The sequence below is a fragment of the Pteropus vampyrus genome, unplaced genomic scaffold (assembly GCF_000151845.1).
Source record: "Pteropus vampyrus isolate Shadow unplaced genomic scaffold, Pvam_2.0 Scaffold139, whole genome shotgun sequence".
Taxonomy (NCBI): Eukaryota; Metazoa; Chordata; class Mammalia; order Chiroptera; family Pteropodidae; genus Pteropus; species Pteropus vampyrus.
Window position 1 is genome coordinate 795,162 of NW_011888920.1, and position 19,815 is coordinate 814,976.

Consider the following 19,815-nt stretch of genomic DNA (forward strand, 5'->3'; position numbering starts at 1 on the left):
GACTGACAGGCTATATATTGGAGTTCCCATAACTCCTTCCTTGGGTTTGATTATTTGCTAGAGCAGCTCAGCTCACAGAACTCAGAGAAATGTTTTTTTACATTTACAAGTCTACCATACAATAAAGGATAGGATGAAGAATACAGATAGACAGACAGGTGAAGAGATATATAGGGAGAGGTCTGAGCACAGGTGCTTCTGTTCTCATGGAGGTAGGATGCACTACTCTCTTAGCATGTAGATATGTTCACCAACCCAGAAGCTCTCTCTTCACTGTAATATTGGGATTTTTATGAAGGTCTTATCACATAGGCATGATTGATTATTAACTCAATCTCTAGGCCCCCTCCCCTTCCAGGAGGATGGGGTTTGGGACTGAAAATTCCAAGAGTCTAACCATTGCTTGGTCTTTGTGATGACCAGCTCCCATACAGAAGCTATCCAGGAACCACCTCATTAGAACAAAAGACACTGCTATCACCCAGGATTCCAAGGGATTTAGGAGCTCTATGTTGAGACCAGGATTGAAGACCAATATACATATATTTTCTCTTAGTTCACAGATCTCAATTCTCCATCTCTAACCCTGACATCTCCCATCTGTCAGATTTATATACTCCACTGCTAACTTATTTACATCATGTCTAACAGGCAACCGAAACTTACACAGCCAATAGCAGCACACTTGATTTTTCTCCTTCAAACTCACTTTTCTAATATTTCTCATCCTCAGAAAATAGCACCACCATTAGCCTTCTTGCTCAAGATAAAGATCTTAAGATTCGAGATCTCACACCAAATCCTTCTACGAGTCCTCCAGATTTTCCTCCACTTTTCTCTGTTTGCACTTACATAACCTGGTCCAATCACCTTCCCATATGTTTTCTCCAATAACCTCCTAACAAGCATCTCAGCAGCCTCTCAGGCTTTCCATGTGAATTCCTGTCTGCCCAGAAGCAATGTGCTGTATTTAAATGTAACTCCTCTCCTTAAAATCTTCCAATGCCTTCTCATTGTGTTTAAATTAAACTCAAAACTTTTTACCTTGGTTCATAAAACCACTTAAGATCCAGCCTCTGCCAAAATTGTCAGCCTCATTCCGATCACTATTTTCCTGTCCACTATCTCCAGCCGCTCTGATCTGAGTCTCACATTCTCAGGCTCATTCCTCTCTTTGGACCTTTGCCCAGGTTTTTCCCCTTCTGGAAATAGGTTCTCTTTGATCATCCATTGGCTGGCTCCTTTATATCACTTCGAATGTCCACTTCAAATGTCACCTCCAGAGAAGCTTCCTAATCACTCAGTTTGAAGTAGCTCTATCATTTCACCTCTTTAGATTCTCTACACCGAGCCATTTATAACCTGATGTTGATTTTTATTGTCTGCCTTTCTTTCCAACAACAACAACAACGACGACAACGACAACAACAACACACACATACACACACACGCACGCACGTGTGCATGCACACCTAAAATACAAGCTTCATGAGAATGAGAATCTTGTCTTTTGTGTTTTTGTTGCTCTGATTTCAACACTGAGTGTGTAATAATCAATAAAAGATAATTAATGAATTTATTAAATTGTAGTTGCTGTGTATTAATGGTCCTTCTTAAGGCCGAAGACAACTTTCATCTCCCATACCTCTTACCATATTCCATGACAGGACTGGTTTTGATACAGTGACTGCACCAGATAGACTGAAAGAGGCAGAAGGAAAAGACAACCTATTTGCAGAAGCTGAGGGGCTATCTAGACCACTACACACTATTTAGCATCTGGTAAGTGAGCTCTAAATCGCAAGTGATACTTGGTAAACAATATATTCCAACTTGAAGTAATGGTAGTCTCTATTTGCAAGAACTTAGTGATTGAAAATTCTCATCAGGTGACAGTGGGAAGTGCACACAGGCAAGCATGACAGTCTCTGAGCAGGAGCCCAGCCACCTGACTGGGGTTTAGAGGCCAAATTTCAAGCCCAGGAAGAAAAAAAGAATAACAGACACCAAGGGCAGAACCTCTGTTCTAGGAACAAATGAACATTAAATGTGCTGACAAACTTGAGAAACCCAAGTTCAAAGAACAAAGTGAAGTTTCACATATTAACAGAAAGCACAAAGAAGGGGTATGGCTCAAGAGTCAAGCAAAAGCCCACCCTCAGGGCTCAGGGTTGGACAGGTACAGGTGACTTGAAGCCAAGTGCTTGGCTAAAAGTGAACTTGAGAGTGAAGGAGGCCGCAATGTGAGGCTGTGTTCCCAGCAGTGGGCAGTCCAGTCAGATGGAAAGGCTCTATCGATTGCCTTTCACTGCATCATAATGCTGTCAGACGCGATACCTGAAAGCCCATCTTTCTGCCTGCTGCTCCTGATCAATATGATAGATCTTCCCCTTAGAGGTCTGTCTGAATCCTATTATTCTGCCTACATGCATGTGGAGCTAAATTAATGATGATGACTCATGGGCTTAAGAGCATCTGTAAACTGTTATTATCACCATCCACACCAGTACTTTATTGATTTCCTCTATTAGGCACTGATTCAGTTTATGACCAATTTTTTAAGAAGCCAATAGGTTAACCTCCTTTTTCCTCTCTACAAATATTTAGGGTAAGTGCAGACCCAATCAGGGGTGGTTTGTCTCTGTCTAAGCACTAGACTAGTGACAATGTGGAATTAGGTATATCTAGTAAAACCTAAACCCTGTTGATATTCTTTCCTCGAGGCTCAGGGCAAAAAGAAGTTTTTTGGAGTTAACTTCATCACACTGGTATATGAACTCAATTTACCAAACAACTAAATAAAACATTACAACTTATAAATACACAAGAACAAAATTTAGGTCTGGTCGCTGATCATACTTGGCATACAGATTGCTTAACAACTCTGATCAAGGATGATTAGGGATATATATCACTCCGGCTATTCTGAACTGCTGTTAACTTTAGTTGCGATGTTTTCTTTTGGGGTTGACAGGGGGCTTATTGACTCCCTCTGGTGAGTGATTCAGTGCTTAGTTATTATAATTTCAATCAGGTTTTTAATGCCCTTTCTGCAGAGTCACATGTCTTCTTCCTCACAGTAGACCTCAATCAGTAGCTGGCACACAGTGAACATTCAAGAAATAATACTGAAAGAGTGAATGAATGCTCTTTCCTTGGTAGTGTTAAGTCTCTACTACACACACATGGGATGTCAGTGACTGTAGCCCTGGCCCAGGGTTTTGTTAGTGTTGTAGAAATAAAGAAGGCCTGGGTGTTGCAACAGTAAGAAAATTTGACAAAGCAATTTTTAATAACTATTGAATAAGCACGAGTTCATTAGTTCGGTGAGGCACATATAGAGACGTATGCATATGCAAATGCACAGATAGACATATGAGCATGGGTATTTAGTGAATGTATGTATTCCTGCCCAGTATATGTATTACATTGCTCATCTACATGGAGGGCTAGGACTGTGTGATGTTCGTTCTTGTTAAATCATCTCTTCCGCACAGCAAAGAGTCATTGGTTGTAATCTAATTCACAGGCAATGCTCTAGGGAAGGCAAATAATTTTAAGCTTGCTTTTCTCTTCACCTGTATCTCACTTCTTCACTTTTTCAAACACAGATCTTTTCTCAAAATTCACCATTTGTACAAACTTTTTGGGAAGGAAATCAACTAGAAGAATTTAAGTGTATTTGGATGTGAGGGAAATATCTAGAGTGCTTCCCCTGTAGGATCAACAGAAGGATTTGAAATGGATGAGATGCTTCTTTGCGGGAAGCGGCAGTGATGAACGCCATTAGCAAATAACAGGGGCTAAATACTGGAAGATGTAAAAGCAGCTCTCAGCCTAAACTAGTTGCATAATCCTCATCTAGCCAATGACCTACTTCATTAAAACATCACCTCTTATTTAACAGGTCATTTAAACATTTTCCACTTTTTAAGAAAGTTCCAATGTATATGCTAGACATAGAGATTACAACACTATTTTTCTTTGGAGACTTTATATTGTAAATATTGAGTGGAGAATGATGAACAGGAAACTTCAGATGTTACATTCTATTTAAGCATCTGTTCAGCCAATATGTCACTACGTATTATAACCTGCTTCAATCACATTTGGTTCACTGTTAATCAAAATCAAAATTCCTGCTTTGCACAATAGCTTTTTTAGTGTTGTTTTCAGAGCTTGAATCTAAGAAAGCATATTTTAATGATTATCAAGGGACAAGCCCCTTTAAAGGTTTCTGCTGTGGAATGTCCATATTATGGATTTTTATGGTTAAAAGGTGTTAATCATTACAAAAATAATCTGAAAAGCTAGGGAAACTAAGAAACTAACAGTCAATTACATAATCGTTCTTTTCCTCCAACTTGTTCAATCTATTATAAATAAAACTATATATCAGGACTACTGAATAAAAATAAACAGAATACATTAATCTGTCCTCTCTGTTCTTTCTAATTTTTCTTATATCAGATTGATTGAAAGTTTTTTTTTCTCAAATCTATAAACTTTTAAAGTTTTTGTTTTTATACTGTATTGTTTTGAGGAAAAGAAATCAGCAGTATCTTAATGTATAGGATGTGTTGCCCTTGCTTACAATATTGATATCAAAAGAGTCTCACAGATAAAACCAAATGAAAGTTTTCTACATCAAGAGTCATCAATCCTTTATTTCAAGATTTAGCAAAAAAGGTGTTTGTTTGTTTTTTTCCTATCACTTGGGGCTTGCTTCTTTGGTCAATTTCTACAGAAATAATTAGGACTTTTCTTGTTACTCTCTAAGTAGATTTTTCTAGTTTCTTTTTGTAGAAAAGAGGAATTATTTTATGTTGAAACTCTCTGAGCACTCACAGAAAGTGTGATGGCAAAATGGAAGTGACAGGAGCCTGTTCCAGTGAGAGAGACAGATATGCAGAGAGTTAAATCTGATGGGAAAAGAGAATGGAAGCTCTTTAGCAAAACAAAGAAGCCCAAGAGAATGTGCCAACTGAAAAATCAAATCTAAATATAAACATTTTATTAAACTTGCATTAATGAAAAGTGCTTGTATTTCCATTTGAGGCCCATTTTTTAGAGTCAAAGAAACCCATGGATTTTATTTCTATTGAAGATGACTGAGGATTTGGGGCAAATCATCTTGAGACTGATTCATTTCTGCCCTTCTCTATCCGTGATAAAAGGCATTGCTCATGTGCCATGGAGAGTCTCAAGGCTTACTGAGCTCTGTAGTTTCCTCAATTAAAACTTAAATTATCTAGCATATACTTTTGGCTAAGGATCACTTTATCTCATTTTTAAAGAATTATCTTCTCATAAGTGGAAAATAAATTGCATATAACATTAATAAATATTGCTCCTCTCTCAAACTCCTTTTGCCTAAGGAACTGTATAGTTTCTCAAGCATGATGTGTATTTCTAAGTCTCACTAACAGCAAGGAAAGGAAGTGAGGAAAATTTATGCATATACACAGAATATACACAGAAGTAAACACACACACACACACACACATATCTCTTGGGTATAAACACTAATGAAGCAAGGATGTTTTGGTGGTGTGTGTATAACTCATTTATTGGATAATTAAAACTTGTTCAGATGCAAGGAGACAGCAACTATATTATTTTTCACGGCTTTCACTTTAAACCCACTCTTCCTTTTCTTTCTCTAAATGAACTCTTAGTTCCCATACCACTTTCTGCCGTGTTCAGATATTAACAAATTGTGTTATAATCCAGGTAATTCTAACATCTATCTTCAAATTCTTATCAATTTAAAGCTCCTCTTGCTCCCAGCTTGCACCTGACTCAGTGACAAGGCAGGATGTGGTCATCTCTCTTTCCACAAACTTGCTCTTCCATCACTCCCTATCCGCTCACTAGCTATCTCTGACTCTACAGAGTTAGACGGGAGAGGGAAGGGGCAGAGACAACCATGTATGACTGACAGCTACACAGCTGACTCTGAAGTCCTCCGCTTAAGATGGAGGTCAAGATACCAGCTCTCTCTCTTGGATGATTTTGGTGGATATTTAGGACCACAGCCATTGAAGATCTTGCACCTAAAATCCTTTGAAGATGATGCCTCTTCAGCCGGTTTCTCACAACTTTCCCCTGAGCCTCTAGCTTTAGAGATGTCCTGAGATGACATTTAATCTTATCTTAGAGGCTTTATTTATGCCTGCAGAAGAAGGTTGTAGCATAAGCTTGGAGGAAGAAAATGCATAAGACACCAAAGAATAGCCGGCATGTATTCTCTCATCAAACTCCATCATAAATTGCAGCCTTATACAGACAAGAGAACTGGTTTCAGGAGGTTACAGTGAGACACAGGGCTTAAGTAATTTTGTTTGGGTTTCATATCATTTCCCAGATTGAGGGAGAAAGGCATTCTTCCATTTATTTTTGAGGCAGTATTGCTCAGACAGTGTGATGACTAAAGGGATTATGTAGCATTGCACAGTCATTTTGAGTGTTTAGCTATTTTGCAAGCCCTTGGAAACCTAGCCTTGGCAAAAATCAGTGTTCTCATGTAGAAAGAAGTGGTCATAGGGAAGATGCTATCCTCAAGTGACACGGAAGATGGAAGATGTCAATAGAAAAAGCTTAATGGACAAACACAGGAGATTGTTTATGACCAGGTGGAAGAAACGCCTGAGAATTCAAAATACAAAGATGCGGGGTCATGGATTTAGCAACAAGTTTGATTTTTAAGAACTAGAGCATGAGTCATCTCTGACGATGCTTAAATGAGCTACAAACTGAGCAGACGAGAAAAAGACAACAGCCAGCCTCCATGGCTGGTGGATACAGAGACTTTTGGAAGGATTTCAAAGATATATAGATGTATGTTGATCGATACCTTTTTTATTTTGTGAGTTTTTAATATAATATAAAAATCCTTTAAAAAACACTTAAATGTGAGTTTTTTACATATACATATATGTTAGTTTATTGCATTAAATTCTTCATAGCACTCCCCAACCCTGTATTTTTATAATTCAAATTAAAGAGCATTCAAAAGTTTTTTATTGTGTTCAGTTAAAAAAAATACAGAGATGAACATTAGGATTACTGAAAGTTGTTAATATATTAAACTGAAGAGTACATACAGATCAGAGGGAGTTTTGAGGGGGCAAAAGAGAGTATAAGGTTCTTCATTAAACAGGTTGGAGAAATGAAATAGTAAAATGTACATATTCTTGTCTACGTGTCCTTAGAGCTCTCAGGCTCTGGGAAAATATTGATTATAAATATTGACCAAATGAATGGAAAAATCCAGTTGTTTATTTTTCCAAGTTCAATACAAAAAAATATGTTTCAGATCAGCCATTAAGGCAGGTATTATTCAAGAAAAAGTTATAAATGGGTATGGGATGGTGAAAGGAGATCAAGAGGTCATAAAAATTGCAGACAATAGTTTTTACAAAAATATATTTATTATAATGTATTGAGTGACTTACAAAATTACTGGAAAGGTTGCAGAAGCAGGCTCTAGCTTGTGACTCCAGGGACCTCTACCAGTGATGGAGAAGCTTCCACCTGAACTGTAGCAAGCCATTAAATTAGGAAGCTGCTAACCAGTTTTACATGGCCTCTCATTATTTACAACAGCAAAATGAATGCCTCATGCCTCTCTCCCCATGTAACTCCAAATCTCAAACTGTACCAGGTTGGTAGAACATAAATCGTATATGTAACTCTAGCTGTAAGAAAATCAAGAAATGGAGCTTTTAGCTTTCCAGCCTCTCTATTTTGTGAGGACACAGAAGAATGAAGTTGGAATGGATACCAAATGAGCCAGTGCATAGAATCCACCAGAGCTGGGGTATAGAAAACCCACTTCATCTCTTACCTTATATTGTTTATTTATTCATATTATAATATTTATTAAATGCCTGCTATCTTTTAAACACCATTCCTTGGTTCTAAAAATGAACAAGATAAAAAAAAAAATAGAAAGCACTTGGGTCTTTTTCTCTTTAGTTCTTTCATTCCTGTTTGGAAGTGGAATTTGGGGTAGTATGATTTGGGACAGAGTGTGCCTTCTGCAAGAGGCGGCTTTGTCCCTGGAAAAGAAAGGCATGCCAAAGAGTGGTCCAGGCGAGAGGAACAAGGGGCTGGGAGCTGGCTGCTTAGAACTGGCTGCGTTCTCAGCATTAAGGGTGGAAGGTGACAGGGATCGCGAGGCTGCTGCATTTTCCAGCTCTATGCACCAAGGTAAAGAGAAAGAGATTTGGACACAATCCTGCTTAAGATAAAATTTATTTGTCTGTAATATACTTTTCATTTTATCTCAGAAGCTAAGCTTGACCATAGCAGCTAAAGGGAAGAAACTGGAATACTCAATTGAGAAGAAATGCCATGCAAAACCTTAGATGGCAGGGTGCATTCCTGAAGGAACCGGACAGCAATCGCATATCTACCCCAGGCTGGGTAGTTTGGAATTGCTGTGAAAGGCAGTGAGGGAAATCATCTGGTTTGGGTAATTCACCAATACATTCAAGTAGACACAGTGTCTCAAAACATAAAAGAAAGCCAACTATTTCACAAGAAGATTTTTCCTATAAATGTTTCATTATTCCAGTTTCTGGCTTAGGCTGAAAATACTTAGAAGAAATTTGGATACTATTTCCGGAAAACATGAGGAAAACTTAACAAAAATAGTCAAAGTTTGGTCATATTTTAGAGTTTGGGTGAAATAAATTATTACTTTTAAAAGACCAGCTTATTCATTAACATCTACCTTGAATTTTCTTTTTCTTTTCTCTTTTTGGCTAGGATTCTTAAAGAACTCTGTTAAATGTCCAAAATGTCACCAAAGTGCTCAAGCTGATTAATACCTTCACATCCCTTTTGTAAGATTATGGAGATCTTGTTCCCACTGTATAGCTTGGAAAACTATGGAGAGAGATTCAGTGGTGGGTCTAGTGTCACACAGTAATAATCGCTAGCTTTTACTGATAAGCTGTCATAGGATAGGTGTTGAAAGTTCTTTACTTTCATTATAGTTAATCCTCATAACACTGCCATCGTAGACATGTCTGTCCCCTTTTACGAAATGGGAAACTAAGATAGGGAGATGCTAAAGCAGCTACCAGCACTTGCAAACCTAAATACTAGAGCCAGCATTTAAACAAGCTTGTGTAATTTCAAAGCTCATGATTTTTTTCAGTACACCACACAGCTATCACCAAGACACTGCACAGTTATCACCAGAACATCACTCTGCTATCACCAGAACTGCTAATAGAATCAAAGTCTTGATTTTCACAGCAGCACTTTACTGACTTAACCATAAGAAATACACACACAAACATCTGTTTTGTTTTGTTTTTTTTTGCACTTTCATACACCACCTGCTTATGTCCTTCTCTCCTTGGAGTTTCTTCCCTCTCCACATTCTTTCTCCTATTTTCCTCAGTTACAAAGTCAGCTACCAGACTGTTTCTTGCCTTAGAAATATATACTGTAGCCATTTGAATAGATGAGACTGTTCTCTCAGAATACTAAACTTTCTTGTTGCCCATTAATGTTTATATAGTATCTGGATGCATATAGCTTCTGCTGACCAAGAGCTGGCATGAACAATGAACTCCAACATCATACTTATTGCAAGAGGTGGCCTCCCTAGTTGGACAAGTTTAGACCCACAAGATCACATTTAAATCATATAGTTGGAACTCAGAAACCATTACTTTTTTGCAAACTGATATTCAAGTGTTGTCAGTGGTCAAGGGCAGGGATGGGAAAGAATAGCTCTTGGCAGAGCAGAAGAATCGCCACGCCCTATGGCGGGTCCCAGTGCTCCTTTAGTGGGTCTTCCCTGGCTCATTCCAACAGCAAAACCACGTCTCCAGATTCTCCATGGAAGAAGGTTGTCCAAACATCTATCCAACACCCTAACTATTACAGCTGCCATCCAAGGGACTGGCTCCCAAATCACCCAGCTCTGGGAGCTAATGGGGCTTGACATTCATGACTTCCCCAGGATCACACAAAACAAAGAGGTGATTCTATTCGAACGCACCAGCAATTCCAGTAACTATTTCCTCTGGCTCAGCACAGACTGAGAAGGCAAAACTAACCAGCTCACAGTTTCTCCTTGAGAGGGGCAAGGCTGCATATCTAACTTTCTGACTTTCCCCTCTGCTCACTGAAGGTTGAGCTTCAAGTTAGCCTTCACTGGAGAGCAGATGAGTCAGGCAATCATAGTCGCTTGGGAGCCTGAATGGGCATATTGACATTTCCCATGCCTTTAGGACACTGAAGGGCCTTGGCACACCTTTACCTACTGGGAACCACTAAGGACAAAGATGGTGGCTTAGGCAACCACAGAGGTTTGAGGGCCATCAGAAACTCAGCTGTGCTGATTGAAGAGGTTAACCTACATGAGGCCGTTCGTTAAGATTAAGAGAGGTGGCTGTTTTATCTAACGCACAGAAACCACACAGAGTCAGAAATAAAAAAGATAATAAAGAACCTAAATTTGTACCTCAAGCAACTAGAAAAATAACAAACTTAGTAGAAGAGCAGAAATAACAAAGATCAGAGTTAGATAAATGAAGTAGAGACTGGAAAGACAGCAAAAAAGATAAATGACGCTAAGAGCTGACTTTTTGAAAAAACAAAAAACAAAACAAAAAACAAAATTGACAAAACTTTAGCTGGAGTAACTAAGAAAAAAGAGAGAAGACAAATAAAATCAGAGATAAAAGGTTAGGCATCACAAATGTAACACGGAAATAGTAAGGATCATAAGAAACTACCATGGACAACTATATGCCAATAACTTAGACAACCTGGAAGAAACTGATAAATTTTTAGAAACAAAATCTTGCCAAGACTAAATCATAAAGAAATAGAAAATCTGAACACACCCATTACCATGAGGAGATTGAATCAGTCATCAAAAACCTCCCAACAAAGAACAGTCCCGGACCAGACAGCTTCATTAGTGAATTCTACAAAACATTTAATGGAGAATTAATACCAATTCTTTTCAAATCTTTTCAAAAAATAGAAGAAGAAGAAGAAACACTCCAAAGCCATTTAATGAGGCCAGCATTACCTTTGTACCAAAGCTAGATAAGGACACTACAAGAAAAGAAATTTACCAGCCTGACGGTCACAGCTGTCATGTTCCTGAAGACTACAAAATAGATATAAAGCTCAAAACAAGCGAAACTAAATCATTTACTCTTTAGGCATAAATACACATGTGGTTAAACATTATTTGAAAGAAGGGGATTGATATACACAAAGTATTGAATGAATGTTATGGGGAGGGAGTAGAATCTTCTGGGCACACAGATATCAAGGCAACTGATAAAGTTGTTTTCTTTTTAGTGGTTGGTGAGTGCATAAGTGTTTGTTTTAATGTTATTCTCTAAACTGTTCATGTGTTTACTTATATTTTTTATTTAGTATTTCAAAATAAACGAAGTATTCCTGCAACAACAATTTAAGAGATTAAATGCGGCTAATTTTCATAATAATGAAAAATCTACAGAACAAAGAACTACATTACGAATTACAGAAATTTCTGTCTGTTTCTATTGTTTCATTTATTTTGTACCATTAAGATACCCTGAATTATTTTTTTCAGGTTTTGTTTTTAATTTATCTTTCTCAAATTCACCAATCTTCTCATGTTCTGACACCTATAATTATGGCCTAAGATATATTTAGTTTCCAAATAACAATTAATCCAAATAGGAATATATGTGCAGATTGTCTTCCAAATTACTACTAGGATATTTTCATTAATCTTTTCTCTAATTTTGAAGCTAGCATTATTTAAGTGCCCTAAGCCAAAGACATTATTTGGCAAAGTCTTTCAAAACCAAAGATAGCTTCATCAACAAGAAAAATCACAAGGGTCCCAAGGCTCAAAGACATAACTAATTAATCTGTTGAATGTCATTGCCTGGTCTCCCAAGTAACAGTGACCTTCACAATGAGATACTGGGTGGCCTTCTAAGCCCGATTTCCAAACTCTCTCCTACATGTCTAAATTTACTCCTTTAGCAAGGAAGGCACATGGTGAAATATTAAAGTTACATGGATGCATTTATTTTTTATTTTAAGATTATTGTATAGAACACGTACACATATCTAGCTGACTCAGTAGCTTCTCCTCATTGCAACATAAGGCAAGAAACAAGTTTTTTTAAAGTGATATTCACAACAAGATTTCATTATGATGTTTGTAAAAAAAATCAGGGGAAGGAAGCTATTATAGGAGGTTTTGTCTGAAGAGCGGTCACTGAAAGGCTATACAGCTGACCAAGAACACCTGCTTCAGTGACAGTGATTCAACTTACTCCCTGGCTCTCTAATTGGAAACAGATGCTAAGATTGCGGGAGCCAAGCAACAGATATGTTCACTACTACTCTTAAGTTTTTTGAAAGTGCAGCATACAGACACTTGTCCTTCTTTGAATGACTGTCTTGTTCTCCATAACAGTTATTTAGCATCAGGGAATTGTAATAGCTTAAGTTCAGGACACACATGATAGTGTGCCAGGAATACTAAAAGCCACAGAATAAATATAGCACATCATTAAGGAGTTTTAATTTTACCCAGAAACTTGGAGGTAAAAATTTAGGTAATTTAATCCGTTATGAAACTTAAAAATCATTTTTACAAGAAAACAAAGACATATTATGGGAGGGTAGTCACAATTTGCATGCTTTTTTTAAAGATAAAACTTCAGGTATCAAATGAATTTTATATTTTTATCCAACCCCTTTAGGGCTTTCAGACCCTGTAAACTATCTCCTTTGGTTATGTGTGTACCTTCCCCAGCTCTGTTGGAAAAGATTTGAAATGCACTTTCCTAAGTTATTACTGAATTAGAAGACACTAAATCTTCTTCAATGATGAGTCTGTGTTAGTATATAAAGGAATAAGCCAGGGCACTCCAATTGACTGTTATTGGGGATTGACTTTTTACTGGAAAATAACTCTTCATTTTCCTACATTAGGAATCATTTCACTTCCAAAATTCTGTACACTTGGGCTGATAAATAATTAGTGGGAAGTGAGAGAAGCTTTTTTTACCTAAACAACGGGCATGGAAAGAAGGAAGACTTTTTTTACTCATTGAAGTCAAGAGGTAACCGCTCTTCTTAGCAAATGAGTCCTTCCCCATAGATAAAGTCAGTCTTTGAGGCACAGTGAGGCATCCCACGAAATATTCTATGTGGAGAGAGAGGTGGTCTGCATCACTATGGTGGAGGCAAGAAAATAGTTTATTTGGATGAACCCATGGTTGTCACATCATGGGGAATGGCAAGATGTGGCCAGTTACTGGTCAGGGTTGAGGAATAGATGATAAAGATGAGCCGAGATGCTAGCTGTGGATCAGCTGATGGAGAGGACTGACTGAAAGAGAGGAACTAGCAAGAACAATTTTTATTTATTCAAACAAATTATTCAAGACAGATGAAATGGTTTGGGAAAAATTTTGGTGCCTGTCTCAATTTCTTCATTTATAAAATGGGATAATGCCTCCTTTTAGGGGCCATGTAGATTTACAGAGATAATTCAAGTCATCCAGGATAGTGTCTGATATAAAGCAGACACTCTATAAACAGAAGCTACTGTTACTGTCATTGATATTTAATTGTATGAAATCTATATTGGCTTACATGTGGCAAAATAAACCCAAGGGTTTAATGATCCATGTAGAAAAAAGTGTACAAACTGTCAATAAGACACCAGCTATGAGCTGTAAAATTCGATGCCATGGGGACCAGTCAACGTGCCAGGTCTCACGTGGGCCAGTGTGTAGCCACAATCAATCAGGAGATGTTTTCTTCTCCTTTCTTGTTCTCACCTGCTCAGTCTTCAGGTGGTTTTTAACAATCACCTCCCCTGAACCTCAGTGAAACAGATGTTCCTCCTTAAAACTCCCAGAAATCTAAGAGTGATTTTATTTATAACAAAGTATCCCTTTTACTAAGGATACCTACCTATCAAGCTATAAAACCCTGTAAACTCCTTCATGCTGAGAAGGGCTGCTAAATTGTTAATGGCTCACATCTGCTTTGCATTTGCTCCCAGTCACAGGTCATTATTCCACTCTTGATATTTCCTCCCCAGTCGCAAGGATAGCTTCAAAAGCCCAGGCTTGTGGGCACAACGTTCTTATACTAATACTTTTTAGAATTTAATGTGTATAAGAATTGCCTGGGGATCCGGTTAAAATGCACATTGTGACACAATATGTCTAGGGTAGGACCCGCGAGTCTACAATTCTAACAAGCTCCCGGGTGATCTTGATGCTGCTGGTCTGGAGAGCACACTTTGAAGAGCAAGTACTTAGTCTAGAAGAAGGCAAGTGAGCTATGTTTCAGCCTCATCAGCTACTTTCTCACTTCTTGAACTTTCTATTGTCTATGAGTAGCTCAGTGAAGCTCCTACATTGGCCCCCAAGAGAGTCTTACCTAGCTATAATGTTTTATGAGTATTTAAACACCCCCAAAACCCAACTCACTCATGCTTCGGGGAGTTCCGGTTGCACACTGGGTCAGTAAAACCAGTATGTGGATTTTGCTAATTGATGAGGTCTGCCTTTATACCTGTTTATAAGGAAAATGACATACATATTTTATGGAAACACTTTGAATTTTGTGATTACAAAAGATTAAGAAGAAAGTCAAATCCAAAGAAAATTGTTTGTCAGCTACTAAGAATTTAGCTGAATCATTTCTTCATTCTTCATCCCTTTCATCTTTTGAAAAAACTTGCCCAGCCAACCACAAAATGGCTCTGGGAGATTCAGCTCTCTACAGAACAAGGAGACAAGTATTCTCTTTACAAAACTACCTTTTCTCTCAAAGGTATTTATTTAAAATTTCTCTTTGCTATTTACACATCAACCCTGAAGTTATTTTCCAGCAGAGTGTATATACATTTTAATCAGCATTATCTCAAGAGGAAAAGCTATACTCATTAATGGCTCAAGCAAGTGTGCTAAGTATAACAATTGCCTGACAGTCATAGCTTTGTGTTAACTATATGATTGCTATTTGTGCTTTGTTTATGCAAAAGTCATGTTATTATCATCTTCAGATAATCAGCATTTACTTGCAGCATTCAGAGCATAAGTGAGGTGGTGCCATATAGGCCAGTGACTTGGTTTAACATGACGCATTGCAGCATTTTAGCCGCCAGTGCAAGGTCTTGCTTACTTGGTATTACTCTGTGTGATGGAGATTAAGATGATGACAGGTTACATTTTGTGATGCTTTAGGGAAATGTAACAAATTAAAGGGAAATCGTGGTATGCCCAATATATTCTATAAGACACAATACTTTCCATGTCTCTATTCTTATTCTTCCTATATTTCAGCCTCACATGAGAGAAACCACCTCTGGCTTATACTGAATACAGCATGCAGAAAGAATATTGAAGCATAAAACATCAGAAGGCAATATCATTTACCAGAGCTGTGCCGAAGCCTAAGGCAAAAGGAGAAATCGGTAATACTTATGCTGTCTTTATTTAAAATTTTCGCTATGGATTTTATTCACTATGGATTTTTTGGCTTTAATTTTGATTTTTAAAAATATCATATTGAAATATTATTTATCTTGAGTATACCAGTTTTTTAACACCCTTTCCCCAAATTTTATGCCCAAGATCAGCACCTAACCTAAGTCTTGGCCATTGGAGAGGAGATAATCTATTTAACAGCCAAGAAAAGAAGAAAACTTATAAAGAAAAGATTGAGTTATGTCACTATATGTTGAGCAAGGAGAGAAAAAAAGATTAGGTTTTCGTGAATTGGAAATCAAAGCTAATAGGGTGTGCATGTTGATTTCTGAAGCTGCAGTGAGGAGAGGAAATGTTTTGAGCTCTTTCTCAGAAGGCTCTTCTGTGTCTTAAAACCATGCCATAAAAATAAAGCCATTGCTCAGATCTGACTTTATAAGATAGTTTATATGGGTCTTCTTTATCTTAATAGGTCTTCTATGTTGTAATTTGCAACTTTTATCAAAGTTGAACTTTTAATGCACACAATTTAAATGCTGAGAAGCAAGTGTGGTAGTTACAGGAGGTAGACGTTCTACCCAAATGCTAGGCATAGGATTGCTGTATGCTTACTTTTCTTTATTCTGGCAATTGTAGTCTCCTTTTTCATTTTCATCTTGAGATGTTCCTTAACACAAACAGCTAAGAAGTTGTTTGGAGGAGAAAGTGCAGGTTTCTGACCCACAGTTCACATGATGCTGGACAAGTTAACCTCTAAGCTCAGTGAGTCTTTTATATTACATGGTGGGAGTAATATGACTGACACACATGGCTTGTTAGGTTGTTTCCAAAATAATTCACATGATGTTGCTTTGCAAAACATACACTGCCATATTGTCATACATTGATCATGAATTTCTTAAGGTGTACATAGAAAACACTCATTTAGATTTATTCATATGTAGGAATTATAATTAAGGAATACATATAGTTGCAGTAAATGTATAATAATTTTACCTACCATCTCTCACCTTCTGGTCTATTTAGTCAGTAGAAATATAGATGGGCCCAATCAAGTTTAGTCAATCTATACCTGGCATTAGTTTAGTGACCAAGCCAACCCTCCACCTCCCAACTGGTTTATTGCAATGGTCAACCTGGCTCCACTCCTCATATACATACCCTTCCCCTCACCTCACATTCCCACCCCTGCTTATGATTTCTTCTCAACCTGGCAGCCAGAAGAATGAGTTTTTAAATGTAAGTCAAACCATATTACTCTTCTGCTCAGAACCCTCCAATGATTTACCATCTCGCTCAGCATCAAGGCCAAATTCCTTACAATGGCCTGTAAAACCCTCCAGAATCTTCACTCTCATTACTTCTCCTAATTCATCTTCCATCACCTCCCACTTGTTCCTACATTCCTGCTACACTGGGTTCTTCACTGTTCTTTGTCCTTGTCCTCCCCATGGGCAAATTACTTAAGTTCTCAGTGCCTCAGTTTCCTTATCTATAAAATGGACTTAAAAATAAGAACTTCAGAAGATTTTTAAAAAAATTAAATTAGTTAAAATACTTAGAACAGTATTAACACACGGTATTAAAATGGTCAATATTGTATTATTATTATCATCAAAATTTGTCTTACCTTCATCCGATTTTTTCAAAGTCTCTAATGATTTGATTCCTGAACTGATAGTACTCTTCAAGAGGGTTATGTTACTTTGTTGCAGGTTCATATGTAACATATTTAAGGACTTTCCCCGGCTGCCCCATCTTTGCAGAAAAGTAAAACTCAGAAACTTCAAATATTATAAAGTTTTCCTGGCCTTATTTCTATGTCTTATGTGCTTACAGTTTTCCTTGAATTTTCCTTTCTTGATTCTTTAGGGGAAATTGTTTTGTTTTTCTATTTTCTCTTGTATTCTTTCTCTCCATTTCAATTTAATGGCATTTTCTATTTGCCTTTATATTCGTAATTCAATTTCACCCCACACTTGGCACTCTACCTTCCACTCTGTCTGCAATTCTGTCCCCAATTTCCACTATGCTTTGCTAATGCTCTCACATGGCAGCAAGGGCAGATTTCTTTAAACTTCTTAGAAATCCCGTGTTTTGGTGGGAAAAGACTGGCTTTCCAGCCATGCTGAAAATAGAGCAATTCCTTGAAAGAATGTATGATAGGGCCAGATAGTAATCCCATGAATGGAATTTGGATATAAGCTAAAGATGTCATCATAAGGAAAACAAAGACTCACTCACCTGGTCCAGGGTACTGGGCCAGAATAAGTCCAGCAGCAGGGCTCACTTGATTATTAGCTTCAAACTACAGATCCATCAGTCCTTATGTTTTCTTAGCCTGGGAGGGATACTAGAGTTAAGGCAGGAACTAAACCTGTGGGTGGCAGTAAAGCATCCCCAAGAGTAGGATTGGCAGGACTGGGGAGGGTAGTGAGAGTTGGTAGGGACAAGGTGGGAGCATTGAGCTAGTATGTTCACTCATTGTACTGTTCATCTTTTAAATAGGAAGGAGAGAGTATCTTATTCATTTTCTATTTTGTGAAAGAGTTTAAGTTTGGTAATTTTAATACTCAAGTCTGCATTCAATTTTTCAATAGCACAATTAAATGGGAAATAGCCTCCTCAGTGGCTCATACCTATAAGGAGCCAAATGGTTTGGATCAAAACACTTTTACCAAAGCACCAGCAATAGCCTGTACCAATAAAATCATAAGGACAGGAAAAGCAATTGAGAGAAAAGAGTGTCTCTTGGAGACAGATTTTACAAATTCAAATGCAGACATACCTTGGAGATATTGCAAATTTGGTTCTAGACCACCGTAATAAAGAGAGTATCTCAACAAAGTGAGTTGTAAGGTTTTTTTCTGGTGGAGGATTTTGCCTTCCATTTGTAAAACATGCAACACCTGTGAGACACAATAAAGCAAACTGCTATAAAACGGGGTATGCCTTTAAAGGAGAGCGAAATTTGCAGTATTCAAGACACTCATCTTTGCTGTTTCTGTTCATCGAGCCAGACTTCAGTTTTCTTGTTCCAACAATGGACATAGTGATTACCTAAAGGGTTGCTGTAGGCATTAGATAAGAAATGTCTCCACTATAACATCCAGCACATGGATGAGTACATGTATTAATTTCCTGTCAATATGTAACAAATTGCCATAAACTTGGTGGCTTAAAATAACAGACATTTATTATCATACAATTCTGTTAGTCAGAAATCCAGGCACTACATGGCTAGTTTCTCTGCTCAGGATCTTAAGAGGATGAAATCAAGGCATTGGCCAACTGCATTCCTCTCTAGAGACTCGGTAAGAGAATTCCTTTCTAAGCCCATTCAAGTTTGCAGAATTCAGTTCCTTACTAGCTTCAGCTGGGTATTGGCTCTCAGCAACTAGAGGCCGTGCTCACATCCTTTTCGCATGGCCCCTTTCATATTCAAAGCTCACAACAGAGAATCCCCCTCATATAGAATTTCTGTCATATTTTCAATGTCTGTGACTTCAGAAAGGGCTCACCTGACTAGGTCCGGACCACTAGAATAATCTCCATTTTGGTTATCTCAAAGTCAATTGATTAGTAACCTAATTACAAGAGTGATATTCCAGCATATTGACAGCCATCTTAGAATTCTGCCTACATCGGTGCCCATTAAATGATGGTTATTGTTTTTTGTTACTGGGACACAAATTAAGTAGACTCCCTAAATTGACAATTCTAGTCAATAAGAGTTCTATATTGTATGATGAGGTATTCCATAGAAGTAAAACATGTGTATAGATTCTCATAGGAAAGACCACCTGGAAAAGAGAAGAGAATTAGAACTTCTTAACTCAGAGGTCTAAGAGGTTGCTTAATGATGACCCAACAACCATATGTGAAATCACAATGGCTTCAGATCCACTCTGCACAGAAAAGAAGAAAACATTTACACTAGAAAACATCATTATGGGATTATCTGGAAGGAAAAATAAAGTTCGGTATAAAGATTGTAAAACTAAATTTAGTTGCCAAGGTGGCTATTCAGTTTCTGTGTCTGGAAATTTTCTAAACCAGGGTAAATTACCTGTATCAGAGATGGTTTGGATTTGGTCCTGCTTGAAGCCAAGGGGGACACTAAGTGTTGTACTTGTTCCTTCCAGATCTATGACTCTGTGCCTAAGGGGGCAGTCAGCCTATTGAATCAGTGTTCTCCCCCAAATCTATCACATTGAACTGAATCTGTGAGAAAGACCAGATTTGAGTCAGGATTCCTTGATTCAGACCAGTCAAAATAAATACTGAAAAGCCCATGTACTGCCAGCATAGCTTT

The 19,815-nt window shown here is 37.7% G+C and overlaps 1 long non-coding RNA gene across 1 annotated transcript in view; it reads left to right on the plus strand.

Moving 5' to 3' along the window:
• The window catches only part of LOC111744689, a 31,185-nt gene extending 29,438 nt beyond the window's left edge, over positions 1–1,747 (plus strand). Inside the window, exon 3 of the long non-coding RNA XR_002782280.1 lies at positions 1,668–1,747. This is a non-coding gene — a long non-coding RNA (uncharacterized LOC111744689). The remainder of the gene's footprint in view (positions 1–1,667) is intronic.
• The last annotated feature ends 18,068 nt before the right edge of the window (positions 1,748–19,815 follow it).